This window comes from Rhineura floridana, chromosome 4, assembly GCF_030035675.1.
Source record: "Rhineura floridana isolate rRhiFlo1 chromosome 4, rRhiFlo1.hap2, whole genome shotgun sequence".
Taxonomy (NCBI): Eukaryota; Metazoa; Chordata; class Lepidosauria; order Squamata; family Rhineuridae; genus Rhineura; species Rhineura floridana.
Window position 1 is genome coordinate 61916955 of NC_084483.1, and position 10117 is coordinate 61927071.

Below are 10117 nucleotides of genomic sequence, written 5' to 3' on the forward strand. Positions count from 1 at the left end.
CTAAACCCCTAGAAGTCTCTCACTGCTTGGAGATTGGGGTGCACACAACAATATTTATTGTGTAAGTGATGAGCCTGGCCTATATTTGTCTGCCTGCTAAGGCAGCGTGACACTGTACTTTTAAAAGAAAGCTGACAAGACTCCATTTGATTTATTTTATTTTATTTGCCCAAACGAGTTTGTCTCCACAAGCTGAGGGACTTGTTTGAAGTGAAACTGGAAGACACTAGTGGTTGCAGCAACTGTTGAAAAATAGCTTTTGTAAACAGCCCTACACCCACTTACCTGGATGTAAGTCCCAATGAACCCACTGGGACTTACCTCTGAGGAGGCATATAGGACTACAGTGTAAATTCCTGAATGGGGTTGAGATCTGAATGTTTTTCTCCGATACATATGCAACTAAGATTTTAAAGGCAGTAAAATAGAAGGGGGAAAGGAAATACTGTCAAGAGTATTTCTGAACATTCTATGCATGAATGAACTTTTGTAAACAGGAGAGGATTTAAAATTGTGCTTGTCATACCGTGCCTTTTGAGTCACTCATACCTGGAGTAGAGAATTAATATGTGCAGTAGTTTTTCCAAACAGCACTATAATCACTTGCACGATGAACGAATTATGAAAAACACACTTTACCCTCACATGGAGATTATGCATGACAAAAGCAACATAAAATTACCCTAAGAACTCATCTTTGACCTTTCCAAATGACAATTTGGTACTAAACACACAATATGGTTTTTAAAATATATGGAAATATAATCCATTTCCATTTGTAACTTGCATTGCTATACTCTTTATAGAGCATTGCTTTATTACTGAGCTGGCTTGGCTACTTCTGAGTTTATCTTCTCTTGAAAATCCATAATGATGTTATCTGCTGGACCATCGAGAAGGATTTTACATTTCCTGTAAAAGTGATTAATTTTGGACACAGGAGGAGAACTATTGTTGCCTACAAACCAAGTTATGGAGGTTATATATGCAAACTTTTGTGAGCTCACAAATCTCACCCATGGCAACTATAGCAAAGCTTAAGGCATTTTTGAGTTTTGAAGACTGCAGTAATGAGTGTTGCTGAAATCTTTCAACTCGATCTACATGAGTGAAAAAAGTGGTCCGCCTTTATGTAATTGTTGAGATAATTGTTGAGAACATGTAACTTACCTGGGGTTTGACACTCCAGTTTCTCCCCAAAATAACCAAGTCCTGTGGGTATTTTTTAGTATCATTTTTAGAAAAATAATGATTACATGTATATCTCACCTTTCCTCCAAAGAGCTCAAGTTTAAGGTGCTCCCCATTTTATCCTTACAACAACCCTGTGAGGGTGGCCTATCATGGCCATATAAGGATTTGAACCCTAGTCTCCCAAGTCCTAGTCCAACATGCTGATCACTACACCACACTGGGAAAAAAACCCAGGGCATGCCAAAAAATCACAAGCCTTAACTGTTCTTTCTCCATTTTATACCCTATACGAAGTTTGGACTATCTGAGGCAAGATATGGAAATAAATACTGCTGCAACGGGTCCAGTGTAAATTTTTTATACATAAAAAATCCAAATGAATCTATACTTTTCAGCTTTTAGATTGCAGATTTCAATTCCAAACTGGATTTATAGAGCTTTAGACTTGCTTTCCTCAAATATTACCCCCCTCCTCCTACCACATGGCAAACAAAGTTTTGACACTGAAGGGAGTTTCAAAAACAGACCATAATATGGCATTGGGGAAGGCCCTCAGTTGTTCAAAAAGGAAAACACTTTACTGGGCCTTTGTGTAACCCTAAACAGTTCTTTGGTTACCATCCACAAAATTCCGAAATTACATATAGCTTTCATTACATCTGCCTTTTGAGTCGCACCAATCTGGATTAGTTGTGGTTATGCAGCTCATGCTTTATTTTCTAATGTGCTCCTAATTCTTAGGCTTTTCTTTTTAAAAAAATGTTGTTCACTGTACCTACAGTGACAAGAGACTGATCAGCTGCTTTGAACATGCTAATCTATGGATTATGTCAGCAGGGATGGGGAACCTGTGGCCCTCCAGATGCTGTTGAATTCCAACTCCCATCAGCCCCAACCAGCATGACCAATGGCCAGTGATAGTAGCCCAACAGCACCTCTGGAGAGCCACAAGTCCCCATCCCTGATATAATGCTCACTAGATGAAAGCAATCCCTGAAGGAAAACACAGTACATAACAGGTATATAAGGAGCTAGGAATTGCTGTAAGCTTCAGCTTTACAGATCCTTCTAGCAAAAGCACTTTTCAGAAAAATTGTACATACCTGTTCAAGTTGGCCTTTGGGGGAAAGTCTTTGAATCAGATGAAGCTTGTTCTTTCACTGAATTTGGCCTTTGTTACCCACCCTGAGCTTTGGGATGGGACAGACTACACATCTAAATCAAATCAAATCCAGAAGAACTGTGCTAGTGATGCCAAGAATACTTTTATGCAGCCTACATTACACCTTGAGAATATTTTGTCAAGGTAGTGCTGGTGACATTTTCCACTTAATTTTTCTCTCTTTTTCCATCACACTTAAACTAATGCTAGATAATTATATCCTTCACAATAAAGAGTTCTTAAGTATTAGTGTAAGAGAATGGTCTATTTATACAAGTGAAACTGAAAGTACATACTGTACTTTATAACTACTTGACAACTACAGGCCCGTTCACATGGTGACTTAATGTGGGATTGGTGCTACTTGCATCCCTGTTTAATTCATATGGTTCACATGACATTGCAGGCAAGGCGAAGGTATGTCGCTGCTTTCCCTGTTAAACCCATCTTAAACCAATCCCCTGAAAATGAGAATAGTGAAGGAGAAACTGTCTCCACTTTGTTGTGTTCCTGCATGTAGGTGGTTTGTTCTGATGTTTTTGTTGGGTACTCCCCTTTCTCCACTCACTAAACTCTCCATGAATTCCATTTTGTTGCCGTTGGCTTGAACTTCCGGTCACTATAGCCTTCCTTTTCCCCTGATGTGACAGAAGGCACACGCACACACACACTGTCTCCTTAAAAATTGATTTCATATGTACTTGATAAAAAAGGGGTTACTATAAATATTGCTGCAAGTACTTGTCCTGCCTTTCCACCTCAGCCAGGTTCAGCCCCAGTTTCTCGCTGCGCTCCATCAGGCAGACCTAGCAGGGGCTTTCCTCCTCATCAACTTCCAGCTCAGCCTCTTGGCGGCAACTGTCAAGGAGCCAGCGGAAGGTGCCTGGCAGGCAGACTAAGGCTCAACGGTGATGCCGGGGTAAGTGCTGGCAGCAGCTGTCACCGCCATCCGCATGGCCTGGCAGTGCTCACTGAAGTGGAGGCCATGGTTGCTGGGCTCCTGCTGAAAGCTAGGCTAGGTAGTCACAGCAGCGGTGCCTCCATTGCTCTCCAGGAGTAACAGGGGGTTTACTATGAATATTGCAAGAGGAAATGAAACTGACAGAAAAAATTTCCATGTCTATTGCACTCCCCACCCTGTCCTGGCTTCAGCATGAAATTGACAAGAAACAATGAAACTGAGAAAAAAACCCTCTTCATTAGCAATGTGGATACTCTGGAGGGACTAAACATGCAAATTTAGGGGTGGGGGCACAAGGAAACAGCGATACTAAACCTTACCAGATGAACATGAACTAGTGTGAATGCAAAAGAGTGGACTGGAGGGTAGGAAGGTAACAAGTGTGTGAACCTTGCAAATCTATCACAAAGGAAAAAGCTGCATCTTTAATCCGAAGTTCAGTTTCCATGTGAACCAGCCCTAAGTACCTCAGTGGTATAATTTGGATGACCAAAACTTTTGTTTTTGTTTTGTTCCTATACCCATGGATGTCCCTCTCCATAATTCTTTATTCATATTTCCAACTTCAAACACCTGTGTTTTCCTGAAGATACTTTTTCTCTGATGACCTTAAGACATATATGCTGAAAAACATTGATCTAATTTCACACAAAGAACATGTTCTTACCTGATTGTTTCTTTTCAGCTGGTCCTTGTGTCTTCCAAACATGTTGAGGTTTAACACACACATGGAAATTTGATCTGACTTGACACACAATGTGCTGGCAGTTTTGCTCCATCAGCAAAAAAAAAGCCCTCCCAAAAAACCCCAGTGGAATTCCAAAGCTGTGAATATTCAAAACTATACTGCAAGGCAAATTTTTTTAAAACCAAAACCAAAATTCCATGCATCGTAGAGACAAGACAGCACAGTATCTTGTAATGAAACACTTAAGACATCTCTTTTCTGAAAAATCAAGCAGACTTTTGAACTTGAAGAAAGGGAAAACTCAGGTCAGTTCAAGCTTTTCCTTATATTTAGTTTCCTATTTAAGCAGATTATACCCTGATTAACAATAATAAATATTTGTGCCAGCAGATTGGCCTGCAATGTCTTTCTAGCATTGCTCCATCATCTAAATTTTACAAGGTGCAGATGTGTTGTTGTTTTTTAAGTTAGCTATGATGTTTGGTCCAATTGCATTGCTTTCAATGAAATGTGCAGTACAGTCCTATGAATATCTCCCCAGAAGGAAATCCCACTGTGTCCAATGGAGCTTATTCCCAGGTAAGTGCAGAAGAATGCAGCCTTAGTCATGATTGTTTTTGCAATTGTTTTTGAGATGTATTTTTGTTCCCCTTGCTGTAAGCTGCCTTGAGCACAATTTTATGTAGAAAGGCGGCATACAAATAAAATGATGAAATGATGATGAAATGACTAAGTTGTACCATGTTGTATCCTATGGGTGCAGCAATTTCTACTCTCCATATCAATTCATTAAATTTATATCCTGCCCTTCCTCTATAGATTTCAGAGCATCACACATGGAATATCCTGGTTAATCTCACAACATCCCTGTGGAATATTAATTTATTTATTTAAAATATTTTTGTTTTGCCTTTCCTCAGAATAACAAATGAAAACTGAAATACTATAAAAACTTCAAAAACGTGTCAGAGATTAAAATAATAAAATTAAACCAACACCTTCTAACTCTCTAACAGGTAGGCAATGTGTGAACCTTGGCCTCATTTGTGCAGCCCCCAAGGCCTTCTGAAACTGCCCTATTCTTCCATCCCATGCCACTATTGGAAGCTGGAGGACTAGATCATCTCCTGATCCAGTAGGGCTCTCTGTATATACTTAAAGCAAATAATGAATCTGGTTGGATCTGTACTTAATCATCCAAATCTAGAGTAGATCTACTGAAATTGATGGGACTTAAGTTTCAACATAATCCTAACCATGTCTATTTAGAAATAAGTACCACTGAAAGCAGGGGAGCTTGCTGTCAGGTAAGCGATGCAGCCTTAGTCCCAAATAAGTCCCATTTATTTCAGTGATTTGCTCTAAGCATGAACAAGGCTGCAATCTAATACACACTTACCTTGGAGTAAGTACTACTGGACCCAATAGAGATTATTTCTGAGTAGACATGTATTGGATTGCGTTGTAAGGCTACAGTCCTACCCCTATTTAGCTGGGCGTAAGCCACACTAAATTCCATAGGACTTACTTCTGAAAAGACATGATTAGGACTGTTGTTAGTCTGGATCTGACACAATATTCACCACGCCCCCAGCATGTACATTTTGAAGAGCTCACGTATTAGGCACTCTCCACCACTCCCACAAAAAAATAACTTACCAAAACAATTCTCTCAAGAGACTTTCTAGAAAACAGTACGACAGTACAAGCATACACATGAAAGGATGTGTAACACGGGGAGGGGGAGAAAGATATTTTGGACTGAGTCACAAAGGAGTCCTACCACAACAGTTATTTATGTACTGTCTGATTTCACTGCCAACGATGTGCCTGTGCCTAATTCCAAGTATCTGACTCAGTAGCAGTTATGCAGGTTGAAATCCATTGAAGGGAAATAATAACAACACTATTAAAAGAGCTGGAACATAATAGAATACAGAACACATTTTCTCAATTATTTTTCATAACAAATTATCCAGTTTTTAGAGTTTATTAGAAAACCTTATTTGGCACAGTCCCATTGCAGATGGCTAAATCCTTTAAACAGGACTGTGTCATTCTGCCAGGGCTGGCACCAGGCATGATTGGGTCCTTGGGCACCAGCCTGCCCTGGGCCCATGGTGCCTTAGCCCAACACCTTCCCATATAGGCAGCACGGAGCTAATAAGCCCACCTGCATGTGCCACCCACCTCTCGTGAATGATGTGCATACATAGTGCTCATTCCTGCCATCAACCAAGATGGTGGCGGGGATGTCAGCTCCTTAGAGAAGCCCCTGCCACCATCTTGGGTAATGGCAGGCACATGCACACAGCATTCAAACTGATGGGAGAGGTAGGTGGGGCGTGCATGCAACTTATTGAAGCCTACGCTGTCTGTATTGGGGGTGGTGCCTGGGAGCTCCCTCTCTGACCCTGCTGCAGATCATGGACAGGAACACCCCCTTCCACCTAAGGAGGGGCTCTTCAGGGGCACCCTGGGCCGCAGGGGCCCTCAGCCAGGGCCCAACCTGGCCGCCCTCTGGCTCCAGCCCTGCATTCTGCTTTCATAACCTTCCCTAAATGGTTTCAGTTCAAAATGAGTATTACTGAAACAAAAATTCAACAGTGACACCCAGTGGTGATATTTCAGTTGATTGTGACACAGGGAACATGGCTGATTAGCTCTCTAACTTCCATGCTCTCATAAAGTTTATAATCATAGCCTAGTTAGTACTGAGCCTGAGAGTAAGGCCTATTGAACATAGTAAGACTTACTTCTGAGTGCATACACATAGGATTGTGCTGTAACTTGTCTCAGAATTGGCTCACAGTATTTTCTTATTTAAAATAATGTATAGGCCATCTTTCATTATAAAATTAACCAGATGGTTTACAAAATAAAAACTAATACAATAAAATATCAATGTCTATCGCTATATACATCCAAAATTTAATAGAGCCAATACTAAGGATCTGTGCCTGCACATACTTGTATGAAGAACTCTTCACCCACTGAAGGAACACCTGCACCATAGGTACCCATCGTTATCTCTAAAAAGATATTCCACAATGTGGGGGCCACTGCAGAGAAGGCCCTCTTTTGGGATCACCATTAATATGTGCCTTCTCCAACATCAGTAAGCAGCCTGTTCTATACTAGAGCTGTGCCAAAACCTATCCCTCTATTCAAAATGTTTAATCCCCTGGGAAATGGCCTTCAATTTTTCTGCCTTTCTCAGAGCACTTAAGAATTTCTTTAGAATCTCATTTGTTTAGGTTTTTGAGCTTACTTTATTGTTGTGAGGTGACTGTGGGTGGCGCATGTGTTTTCCTTTCCAGCAAACATTTCTCCAGCATTGTTAAAGCTCCCTGGCTGCCTGAGGGAGGAGTTATCTCATGATGTCTTCTGCTGGACTTTAAATAAAGTATGAGCACCCAGAAAGGCTGCAGAGTGCAGAACATTGGTCAGATTAATTGTATAATGAGCAAATGGACACTCACAGCAATCCAGCCCCTGAAAAGGTTAGCACAATAGGCAGCCAGTGCAATACCTTCAGCACATATATAATCTGTGCAGGCAGGATGCTCTGTTACGCAGCTTGGCATTCTGTTTTACACCAGTTGTAGCTTCTGAACCACCCTAAAGGGAAGCATCACACAAAGCACTTTTCAATAATCCAATCTAGAGGTTACTAGTGCATGAGGCATTGTGGCCAAGCTATTTTCATCCAAGAATACGAGTAGGTGATGTCCCACTGAAAGCTGGTGGAAGGCACTCTTAGCCAAGGTCACCTAAGCAGCCATCTAAGCTATGTCAAGTTTTCAGTATAACCCTGAATAGCAAAACTGTAGGAAGACCCCTACAGAATCCTAGTGCTTAAAATTTGGGCATTATTTTATGCAAGTCACATCATGGTGTGAATTTTATTTATTTATTTGTTTCATTTGTATACCACCCCATAGCCGAAGCTCTCTGGGCAGTTTACAATTAAAAACATTAAAAACAAATATACAAATTTAAAAACACATTTTTAAAAAGCAATTTAAAAACACATGCTAAAATGCCAGGCAGAAGAGGGAAGTCTTGACCTGGAGCCAAAAAGATAACAGTGTTGGCGCCAGGCAAACCTCATCAGGGGGATCATTCCATAATTTGGGGGCCACCACTGAGAAGGGCCTCTACCTTGCTGCCAGACTCCGAGTAGGCACCCGGAGGAGGGCCTTCGATGTTGAGCACAGTGTACAGGTGGGTTTGTGTCGGGAGAGGCGTTCCATCAGGTATTGAGGTCCTAAGCCATGTAAGGCTTTATAGGTTAAAACCAGCACCTTGAATCAAGCTTGGAAACATACAGGCAGCCAATGCAAATGGGCCAGAATCGGTTTTATATGTTTGAACCGTCTGCTCCCTGTTACCAATCTGGCTGCTGCATTTTGCACAAGCTGCAGTTTCCAAACCATCTTCAAAGGCAGCCCCACGTAGAGCGCATTGCAGTAATCTAACATGACAACTGAAGCCAGGTTATCCCTGTCCAGATAAGGGCGTAGCTGGGCCACCAACTGAAGTTGGTAGAAGGCACTCCATGCCACCGAGGCTACCTGAGCCTCAAGTGACAGAGATGGTTCTAGGAAAAACCCCAAGCTATGAACCTGCTTCTTCAGGAGGAGTGCAACCCCATCCAGGACATGTTGGACATCCACCATCTGGTCAGAAGAACCACCCACTAGCAGCATCTCAGTCTTGTCTGGATTGAGCCTCAGTTTATTAGCCCTCATCCAGTCCATTGTCGCAGCCAGGCACTGGTTCAGCACATTGAGGGCCACTGAAGCACATCAATTTTGAGGGCCACCTTCAAGTTTATTCCATCCCTGCAAAAAAAAAAATTAGACAGCAAGCTCCATCTTAAAAGAAGCCCTCCACTTTTTCTCTCAAAAGGAGGAAGAGAGTATGCCTACTACAACTCATATATGCATCAAACTCACAAAGCTTGCTTAGCATCTATTTTTATTCACCTGCAAATTTAATCAATTGATTGACTGTATGCTTGATTAATCTCTGAATGGCCTATTTAGATGGCATCTTCAAGCCAGTCTAGTTCACCAGATAGCAAAGCAAAGGGCACCACTACCATTTATGGGTTGGGGGAAGAGAGACAACACAGCACATCCAAAATCAGTCCAGACATGTAAAGTTTAACACACAGGCCTCAGTAATGCAATCGATTTTATATACAATGGCTAACTTCAGGGATGTCATTCCTATCTGCATGTACAGCAGTGGTTCTCAAATGTTTTTGGTTCGTGGCACACTGTAAAGCATACAAAAATTTTCTAGTGCACTTAGTGTACAAAATTTAAAATAATGTATTTTAAACTATGAATAAAAATAACTTAAACTATAGAAAACTATTACTTACCCTATACAAATGGGCTTCTTCTCATTTTTAAAATATACTTTCAAAATATTTGAGGCACACCTAGCCACCTCTTAGGGCGCACCAGTGTGCCTGGGCGCACCATTTGAGAATCACTGATGTACAGGGATGGCATGCCAATTGACTTCAGTGTGTCTACTCTATATATGACTTAACTTAGATACAAGCAACCCACTCTATTTAGAACATCAAAACAGCCACTCATAGCTCCTGGCAATGTACCTGCGGAGTAATGATAACTGAATTAATTTACAAATGTTATTGTATATATGAAAAAAGTCCAATACCATCACCTTATGACATCCTGCATATGATACTTTAAGAATCCAAACATTGTGTCTTATATAGTTAAAGGGATAAGGAACCTATTTGGTCCACGTTACTAAGAATTGTTCCAAGCTGTATATTGTGCTGCTGTTTTCACTGTAGGGTACTTGTAGCTAGCTGCTTTGTTGGGTATTTGAAAGACAAATGATGTTTATCAATTTACCAATTAACCACTAGTTACAGAAATTAATATTACATAACATAAATTGAGCATAAATACATCCAATTAAACCTAATTATTTTCAGCTAGTGCTGTATTACTCTAGCATGGGGTAGCCAAAGTGGTACCCTCCAGCTGTTTTGGACTACAACTCCATTGGCTAGTATGGCCAACAGTTAAGGATGATGGGAGTTGGGAGTCCAGCAACACAT